This window comes from Aulostomus chinensis, chromosome 1, assembly GCF_037954235.1.
Source record: "Aulostomus chinensis isolate RoL2024-O1b breed Wild chromosome 1, RoL_Achi_v1.0, whole genome shotgun sequence".
Taxonomy (NCBI): Eukaryota; Metazoa; Chordata; class Actinopteri; order Syngnathiformes; family Aulostomidae; genus Aulostomus; species Aulostomus chinensis.
In genome coordinates this window covers 62,915,363-62,925,425 of record NC_141320.1, presented here as the reverse complement: position 1 = coordinate 62,925,425, position 10,063 = coordinate 62,915,363, and the positions used below count along the sequence as shown (strand labels likewise).

Below are 10,063 nucleotides of genomic sequence, written 5' to 3'. Positions count from 1 at the left end.
TTGGACGTAAAACAAATACATTTATTAACATTTTGTTCAAAAGAAAATAAATATAAATTATGTTAAACCTTATTGGTGTTTGTCTTTTTTTTCCCCTCCAAAAGTGAGGGTGCAGTTTGTCATGTTGACCAGCAGAGGGAGGTATAGGACCATATATCATGATTGAGAGCATGTTTTCTGTCCATCTAAGCTAGTGTGTGTGTGTGTGTGTTTGTGTGAGTGTGTGTGTGTGTTGTTAATCTTTTTCCTACGTAAGATAAACACACCAGACCTCCACACCTCACCTTTGACAGGGCTGAGGGAATCTTCCCCCAGTAGAGTGCAAAGCTTGACGGAGGAACACAGGGAGCACACTTTGATGATTTTGTGTTATTTCCTCACATCACTCGTAATTTTCTCCATCTTAATTATAGAAAGCCAAATAAGATTCAATGATGATTTGACATTTTTTTTTTTTTTTGTGCCAAATGTATCACTCTAACACTTGTATTGTCACCGCCTGCATATGGTGGGAGTGGAAACACCGAGGGAGGAAATAATAGAGTGGAATGTGGTGTCACTTTCACCACACAAGCAAAGCAGAGCCACTTGAGAACTTCCTGCGAAAGTCAAACTGGACGTCAGATGTTGGTACCGCTGCATCAGCGTTACATTAGGCCTGCGACCTCAGCATCACTACGTCATTTAATCTTGCACTTTTAGTCCTTGTGAGAGCAAAAACTGCATCCAGCACCTCTCAGCAGAAATTCAACATCCGGTTTCCAAGCAGCTAACGAGTGCAGTATCGTCTTCCAGCCACTGGGTGGCATCACAAGCTCAGTTTACACAGAGGAAACCAAAACTGATATGTGATTATTTGATGCGGAGCTACAACGCAGATATCACATAAATAGATTTGATTTTGATTAATTAGGAAAAAGTTTGACTTTTACATAAAACACGTTTGAAAAAAGATGCTGCTGCCTGAAACATGAACTTACCTAGCAAGTGGAAACATGATGATGTACCAAAAAAGAAATCAATCCGTACACAATCTGACATCAGGTTTTTAAAAAAAAAATTAAAAAATTAATGAATAATTACAAGGACAACAAATGTAAATATTTTAATAAATCTAATTCAATTTAATCAGCAAAATATATGATTTCGGTTAACAGTTTGTGTTCAAATTGTATTCTTTCGTTCAGACGTTAAAGATTCATTCTACATGCAGTACGATGCGTGTTTCTGCAGCCACCTTGATTTCTGCAGGGGGCAGAACAAGCCTGCGTGGTATTTCTACTGTTAGTACAAGTACTCCAGAGACTGCAGAGGTAAATACATTCACTTCGATATTACTGGGGGTTCATCTTTCCTGCCTGCAGATGAACACGCTCCCCATTACAAACAGGACGTACTGTAGTGGCAGAGCTGCTGATTTCCTCTGTGTGCCTTTACTGTCTCCTGCAGTCGAGCTTTTCATCTCCCACTCATATTTTTCTCTGACCACATATCAGCTGACCTGACATTTCTCATCATGGGCTTTTTCTTCATCTTCTTCCCTCCTCTTCAGAAAATGTGTGCGGCAGCTCTGAAAGGAGAACCTGTTTTTCTGTGCTTTTAATGTTAAGAATACACCTCGCGGTCATTCTTGAACATTTAGGGTAACCACTAATACAGTTTTAGTGTTTTCCCTTATAAATGCTGAAGCTGCAATATTTCTATTCATTCTCTTGTAACGTATTTGCTTATTCTTTTTAATTATGTATGAATAAAATATATTCCTAAATTGCATATAATTAAAAATCATAAATCAGTATTTTAGTTCATGTTCAGTGGCCTTCGTGTTTTCCCGATAAGCGACTTCATTAGGCCTACGGAAACCGGGTGGAGTGGCGACCCTTTAATGACGTCATTATGTAACAAGTGAAGTTACGACGTGTAGAATGTTTAAAAAAAAAAAGTAGGGGCGGGGTGGGTTGAATGCGGGGTTTGCCCCCCTCTCTCTCTGCATCCTGGACATTTTACACATTACAATTTTACCTGACCATAAACGTCGAATTTATCTGCGCATGCTCAAAGCGCACACTAAAACGTCATTTTATACCTGAGAGTTAATTGGCTGCCCGTCTCTTTGGCGGCAACATCGTATCCGTGAAGATGAAACACCAGAGGGGAAACTGTCTTAGCTAACACCTGCCAACTTGAGAAGGTGAATGCAGTACGGCACAAGTTGGAGACCTTTATCGCGGAGGAGAAATTGGAAGTAAAGCCCACCAACTACGGGGATTTTATCACCACTACAAACATCTGGAGGTTTTTTTTTTTTTTCGGGGGGGGGGGGGGAGAAAATGTGGCTAACGGCTAGCAGAAGGCGGCTAGCATAAACTCGTCTCTTCACCTGCGCCCTCAGCTTTTCTTGGTGAGTGAAAGAATATTAAATACATTACTGCTTTTGTGAGCCTTGTGTTTTTTTTTGGGGCTCTGTTCTGTGTTGGATCCACTGCTATTGAATAGACGGTGACGAGTGTGTCCTATGTTGTCTATTAAGGTTGTTATGGAATGGATCTGTCCTACCTATACAGTTGCGTGTGCTTCCTTGTGGCCTTCAGTGGGGTTGAGCTCTGTTGTTCACTTCTGCTCGTGTGTTCTGAACTTGGATGTAATATTGCATTCTTAATTTTGCTTGTGACTGGTTCTAATCTGTTACTCTCTCTTTATGTACATGACAGTTGCTTAGCTGTTTTTTTAGAAGTATGGTTCATGGTGCTAATGGTGAATGTGTTAAGAATGCATCCTGGTGTTTAGCTTAAGTGTTTGGTGCCCCAGCATCTTTTAAATTTTTTTTTTTTTTTTACACAAAATAACACCACTGTATACATGTACGCAGTTATACTTCTGGAGCTCAGATTTCTCCAAACATGCAAGGCTTTTTGTTTTCTCTTCTGTGAGATTTATTGTTGACTATTGGAGTTTGACACAAGGCCTTTAACCTGAAAATTTTACGTTCTTGGGCAACTCCATTGATTAGCCACATTAAAAACAATTCATACACCTTTAAATTGCATCTCAGATATACCAGTGATTTTGGAAGTCAGCTGTTGAACCATATTGAACAGGCAAATCCAAGTTGAGTCGTGTTTCTATTTACAAGTTCATCATTGTCATCAAGCAGCGTCTTGTTTATCCCGAGTAAACACATGGCTGAGCTTTTTTCCTTTTTCCTTTTTTTTCCCCTCAACTCATGTGTCAGGTTTCCTCTGTTTTGTTCATGTATGACCAAATAGTGGTAGTACAACCGGTTGATGTGTATACTGACATTATGAGACCAGTGTGGCTGTTTTCTCCTTCTCCCAGAAACGCTGACCTAAACTGTTACAGTAGCAAGGCCTTTATATTTCAGCTTGTAGTACCATCAATTCTCACAAAATAGATTTACAGCAGCAACCATCACTGAAAAAAATGAGAGAGAAATCCAATATAGAAAAAATTATGGTCTTCGTCTTGAGAATTTAATGCACCTAAGATGAATCCAAGTTCATAAAAGTAAATAAACCAGCACAGATTTACTGTGAGTCCATATGAGGGTGAAAAATAGAAATGAAGCAACAATGTTTCTTGCTGTCTTTTCATCACATGTGAAAGTACATTGTGCACACCAACCAAAACCAAAAGCTCAGTCTGTGTTCCCGCTGTCACATGCTCTAAATGAATCGGAAACGCCAGCATCCCTCCCACATCTCGTCCTCTTGCTACCTTCTCTCTACTCCAGTCTGAGTTTATTTATTGAACAAACTAGCATTCCAAACGCTTCAGTGGCTCGACACCCCTGCACCCATTGGCCAACACAGAATCCATCCAATGCCGGTACTTGTCTGCATCAAAGATCTCGACTTCACCAACAAGCTGCAGCATCAGAAAGACAGATGAGCGACAGGAAACCTCCAGGTGGGAGGGTGGGCCGTGTTTGCCGCTGCCTCAGGGAGAACAGTTGGGGTGACTGTACATGCATCTTTCTGGAGTTAGGCACTTTGACAGCAGAGCGAAGGAGAATAATGTGTTTACACGATTCCTTTTGTGCAGAGGCAAGGTGCTTCACTCACACTTACACACACACACACACACATACACACCAACACAGTGATGTCCAAGTCCAGTGACTCTGCAGTCTTACATTGAGCCCTCAGGACGCTCGCGTCACTTCCCATCTGTCTTGTACACTCTGTTGAACAGGCTTCTCTGTGTTTACGATCCGGGCTGAAGAAACATCTACCGTATTTTGTAGAGTCACACACTTTTGTTTTTAATTCAACCTTTATCTAACCTCCTGAAATTTCCTTGATAAAATTTTAAGTAAAGCAATTTCTTTACATTGTTTAACACCAGGTGAATGATTATGTTAGCTTTGGACATAGCCCGGTGTGCTGTTTGGACTTTTTCTGGTCTTTAATGCAAAACTAAGCTAAGCTGACTTACTGTGAATGACACCTTTTGTCTTCAGTGTCGCCTTCAGTCAGCAGTTTAAAAATTTCCCCACAATGTCAGATTATGTCTTCAGATCTCCACATTAAATCTTGTGTTACCATTTCACAGCTATAGATATTAAAGTTTGTGTAAGGTTATCATTGCTGTTATTTGCTAGGTTTTTGTTGATTACTTGATATTTCTTCATTTATTGTCAATGATTGCCCCAAAAGAGCAAACACAAAGTTATCGCCGATGTTGACACATCGCTAACATCCTGGAGTTAAATGTGGTGCTTTGGGCGGCTTCTCTTCCCATCTGTCATCATGTGGTTGTCCAGCAGTCGTGGAGGTCACGTGTCATGATTCGCAACGTGAAAGTAATGGGTTCCATTCAGTATGGCTTCACGTGTAGCTTAGTTTTCGAGCCCCAGGTTTTCCTCTGCCTTAAGCACCTTGTCATAATTGAGTCATTATGTGCTTAAAGTAATTCATGGTTGTCAGTCTGCCTTTAGTGTGTTGCGGTTGCATTTTATTGCTGCTGCATTTTTTCGCTGATGTCAATCTCAGCAGGTGACAAAGTCTTGAGTTACTAATTTAAGTCTAAATGTATATTGAAAATGATTCAGGGGTCACTTTTATCTGAATGTTTTTACAGTCATAAAGAAGAACGACAAAATGACTTTAATAAAATGTGGCACACTATAAACACTGCTGTTGAGGCGATCTGAATCGCCATGCAGTAAAATTTGAGAGGTGAGTCATGCAGGAAGGACAGACACTCTATTTTTTTTCTATGTCAGGGAATCAGAAAAAAAGTCACAATTGCCAGATGGCTTGTGAGAAGATCGTGGTTATGCCAGACATTTAGCACATCCTTGCAAATCTTATTCCTGAGTTCTTCTGTATTCTTTAATGCTTTTTATGGCATGAATCATGCATAACGGTATGTGCTACAAGAGAGTGACAGCACTGAAATGTCACAGAAAAGTTTTCCTTGAATATATTCTTAGCACATTGTGTTATTTCCTGCTGCATTCTGCTCTCTGTGGCTTCCGTTTTCTTCCTTTATAAAATGATTAATACGGGTCGCCTTAGACAACAGGACAACTTGTTCAAATGACGCAGGTGAAAGATGCCAAAACACATCTAGTGGCATCTTGCATTGCAGACAAAAAAAATCACTGCAGACAAATAATGAAGCCTGTTGCCATTTAGTCTAATCAAGCCTGATACTATCATCATCATCATCTTACTCCGACTAGAGGAAAGCAAATCTCAGCATAAAGAGATGAAACAGTGTCATCACAATCAAGACACGCAGAATGAAGTCCATGGTAAAGGTCAGTCAGAAGGAGTTAGACAGCCCGGATGAAAGCAGTGACGAGATGCACTTCCTTTGTTCTTTGTCAGGATTCTGCAGTGTGCCTTTTACTTGGCTTGTCAGCATTTATTTAAGGTAGTTAGGAGAAGGGTTGCAAAGACACCTCCAAATTTGTGAGTATTTGGTGGGCAAAAAAAAACACTTCTTGGATGAAGTATTACTCAAACAGGAATATATGTATCATTATATAATTTGGGGGGTTCAGACAGAAAACTAGCACTGATCCATATCAGTCCTTCACTCTACTACAGCATCCTTGCATCTACGCCGACATGAACACAATTCGTCTTTATTTGGAGTTGGGCAATAATCAAGTTTGCAATCTCCATCTGTCTCTTCGAAAAGTTTCCTCAGAAACTTCCAGGTGAAGCTCAGTCTCATGATGCATGAGCACCTAGAGAAATTCTCATTAACTGGAATCGATTGTAGAGGTGAATTCCATTGAATTTAAGTTCGGGGGGTAATCAGTATTTGGTTGGAATGTTCCCGTTCAGTGACAGAGAAACAAACCAAAGAGACCCACACTCATTGATTGTAATCAGGAAACGCAGAGGATGGGAAGAGACATTAAGAGAGAAACCCAGGACGGAATGTTAAAACTAAGCCTTTCTCTATAAACCTGAACCTTATATCACCCCCTTCTGTTTTTATTAACCCCACAGACACTCAAGGTGATATAAAGCTGCAGGGTGAATGTGATGTGAATGTGGAGTATCAATCATTTTTAGCTGAAAATATTTACAATTAGCCTCAAGTGTTTGGTTTGGTATCTGCCTGGGAAGAGAGGACTAGAGGTGAGAAGTGAAAGACAAGCAACAATCTTTCCTCACATTTTGGTCTTGCAGTATTTTAGTATATTTTTGCTCCTTTTTATGAGGTAAGCTGCAACGAGCAGAATGAAAACTACTATTTTTGAGGCCACTAAAAGGAGGATTACGTCACTGAAGGTACAATTTCCAAGCAATCTCGGCAAGCTATCACTTCTTATCCCACTCGCCAAACCATCAGGGGGCAGCACATTACCAGAATGTTTTATTGTGAAAAAATAAAATAATGAAATGCGAACTTACCCAGCATTAGTGATGGTGAAGTTCTTTTGAATTTGCATTCCAACACTCATACCATGTATTAATTTTTAAATATCCAAAGTATGATCCCTGAGCCCCAACACTGGATGTGCAGTGGAACATTTTTCTTTCTTTCCTTACATTTTTTTCCTCGCAGACTTTGATGACGTCAACAACACACATTCCACTACAGTGGTTTCCAGTGTTGTGAGCCGAGCTTTAGTTGTACCTTTTCTAATACAACTGAGCTTTACTTCTCCTTTTACGGCTGTTTATCCACTTGTCCCACCCCACCTCCTCTCCGCCATCTCACAGTGTGGATGCATGATTTACATGTAACCACTCATGGCATGGGGGCTCCTAGTTTCACCCAGTAGCGTCATATCACGTGTGAACCAGTGAATAACTTATGATTTTGTGCCCAATGGGAACTGGGGGTCCTATATCCTATCCTATAGGGATGCCACGAGAGATCACCAAAATAGAGCACCAGTTTGGTGGGAAAACAGTAAAACTGTCTTGTTAATTGCTGCAGCGATGACCTTAGCAACCATAATGGCACTCAACAATGCAGGCCTAGAATTTGTTGAATTTACATAAAAGGGTCCATGTAGAGGTTTAAAGACCCCCACAGTTCAATATGTGTAGTCTGTCTTGTTCCCACAGTTGAATGTTTCACTGTGTAGAGCACTGTGGTCATTGAAAATCTGATTTTAAGTGACGGTTCCATGTGCATGATTTGTGACATCCCAAATATTTTGGGAGCTGATCCTGGCGCAGAATTTAGCATGGACAAGTACACTGTGGAACTGTGAAGGCTCCAGGTCACAAACAGTTAGAATGAACCTGAGGAAGAGGTCAGAGACGTCTTGTCTCAAGCAGATGATCTCAATGTGAGATGAAAAATAGGTTCTGGGCTCAGATGGTTCCCACTCTCAGCACTTGGAATTCAAATTCTTCACCCTCTCTGCAGCCATCTCCCCTCTCCACATTGGCTGGTGGTAAATTAGTCATTAATATGGAAATAGATGGAGTTTCTTGCCAGTCCTGAAATTAATTTGACTCTGAATCAATCATGATGAATTTGGCCTTTTGGCAAATTGAGAGGTTTTTGTTGAAAACAAGCAAGTAAAGACCTTTTATGATGGGGTCACATGCCTCATCATGTCTTTTTAATGCTGTGGTTGCTGGTATTGGATCAGCGCCAATCATTTTGGTCTGTATAAATCAGAATTATCCTTCACTAGGTGTCTTTAACCTGTTCACAAGCCTAAATGCAAAGAGTGACTCAATTTATCAACTCTCCTAGTGCCTGTCTTACTGCTAAGCTAAGCTAAGCATGTGCTGCCTCATCTTCACACAGGGGTATTAATCTTCTTAATGCAGGAGACTGAGTTAGTGAGAGGGGGGTGTTGTCCTATTCTTCAGCCTCATAATACCTTAATTTTCTCAACCACCTCCACATTTTCAGCACAAATACCACTCTTGGTTAATTTATATGAAAGGTATCTTTTTATAATAGAGTGATCAGTGGGAAGCTATTGGCAGCACAGCCACTGGCTCGGTAAGGCGCAGTCTTTATCTGAACTACGCTTCTTTCCATAAATAAACTAGTATCTAAAGACAAAAAGGAACAGTAAATCATGACTCTACTGTCCTACATGTGGTTTCAGTCTTTCTCTGAGCGTAAAAGGTGCCTTTGTTTAGTGGGATACTGAGTGATGGAGGAGCATGTGAAACAAAAACAGAGTAAGGCGTGTAAATTCAATTTCCAGGTTGAATAAACTGTTAGATTTATCCTCTCTTTTGAGTGAGTTAGATAATCTGTGTGAGTGGAATTCTGTGAGAAATATACAAGTGGAATATTGTGTCTTTGTTGAAAGAAATAACAGCATCCTGGCAGAAAGACAGAGAGAAAGTTGACTCAGTCAGACGGCTTTAGAAACTTTGAGTTATTTTCTGACTGGAGTATAATTCATTCGACTCAGACCAGAATCTTTCATGGAGAGGTGGAGTGATGGAGCTCTGCCTCATTTCCATAAATGGGCTATTCTTCAGAGCCATGCAGTGTGAATACATTTTTTGGGGGGGGGGAAAAAGGAAAAAAAGAATAAAGTCTTAGATAAGCCAGGTCCTTCTTGAAGGATTGAACGTAAGTTACAGGCGGTGTAGCTGCAGGATTGACTCCAAAAACCCACAGGATGGAACACATTTCAATGCAAAAATATGCAGTCAAATAAAAGGCCAGGAGAGGAAACATGAGCTCGACTCATGAGTTCTGTAAGGTTGGCAAAACATTAGAGACGTAAAGAGCAGATTTTGGGTGAAATGGTGCCTGACACAGCTGCTACTACCGTGATGGTGATGCTGTTTGAAGAGTTCCAGCATCATTGTGAAGGCGATGTGTCACATTTAGAGGTGTAGACACTTAACAGAGTGTTCCTCCCTCTTTTCCATGTAGTGTTATGCTTTGCCCTCCTTTGAAATCCCCACCGTAGTAGCTCCCTTCAGCTCTACTCAGCCTTTCTTTTTTGTATCTTTAAGCTCATTGTTTTATTACTTCATATCGTGAAACAGAATTTCAATATTCAGATTGTCCCACAATGGAAAAAAGAATATTGTTTTAATGCTTATATAGATATATTTTCTGTCATACTCATTGCTGAGCCCAGTATAAATATATAAACAATAAACCAAGCATCTGAATTCAATAGTGAATTGTCCATATGTCAATCAATCAATAAGCCAATCAAAGGCTCTGACAGATCCTGTCACTTGCTGTCATAGTGAAGAGGGATGTTTTTTTTTCCTTTACCCCCCCCCCCCCCCCCCCCCCCTCTACACAGCTCCTTCATAAAGTGGAAGCTGGGTTCATGGTGTCCATGGTGTTGAGAGGTGCACTCAGTAGGTGTGCTCATAATTGTCCCCCATCAAACGCTTGCATGAAAAAGCGCATAAACGTGGGTTTGAGGGTTTGAAAATACTGGAGTTTTCCAGCCTGCAACTTTAATTTTCTGGTTCACTCTTATTGCTTTCATTAGCGTTGTTGCCACAGCCGGCAGCTCATTTATTCCTCTGTGAAAAGCTCTGATAAAGCTATGAATGAATGAAAGAAATGAATGCTAATGTTCTTCTGTATCTTCAGCAGTGAAATTTGCTTTATTGACTTC

General features: G+C 40.5%; 1 protein-coding gene across 2 annotated transcripts in view; it reads left to right on the top strand.

Annotated features, from left to right (window-relative positions):
- Window positions 1-2,320: 2,320 nt before the first annotated feature.
- LOC147272670 (carboxypeptidase O-like) overlaps window positions 2,321-10,063 on the top strand; it is a 64,824-nt gene continuing 57,081 nt past the window's right edge. Inside the window, exon 1 of one of the 2 annotated variants that reach the window (XM_086199284.1) lies at window positions 2,321-2,401. The gene's annotated coding sequence lies outside the window, so the exon portion shown is untranslated. The remainder of the gene's footprint in view (window positions 2,402-10,063) is intronic. The other variant, XM_086199273.1, reaches the window with a different exon arrangement.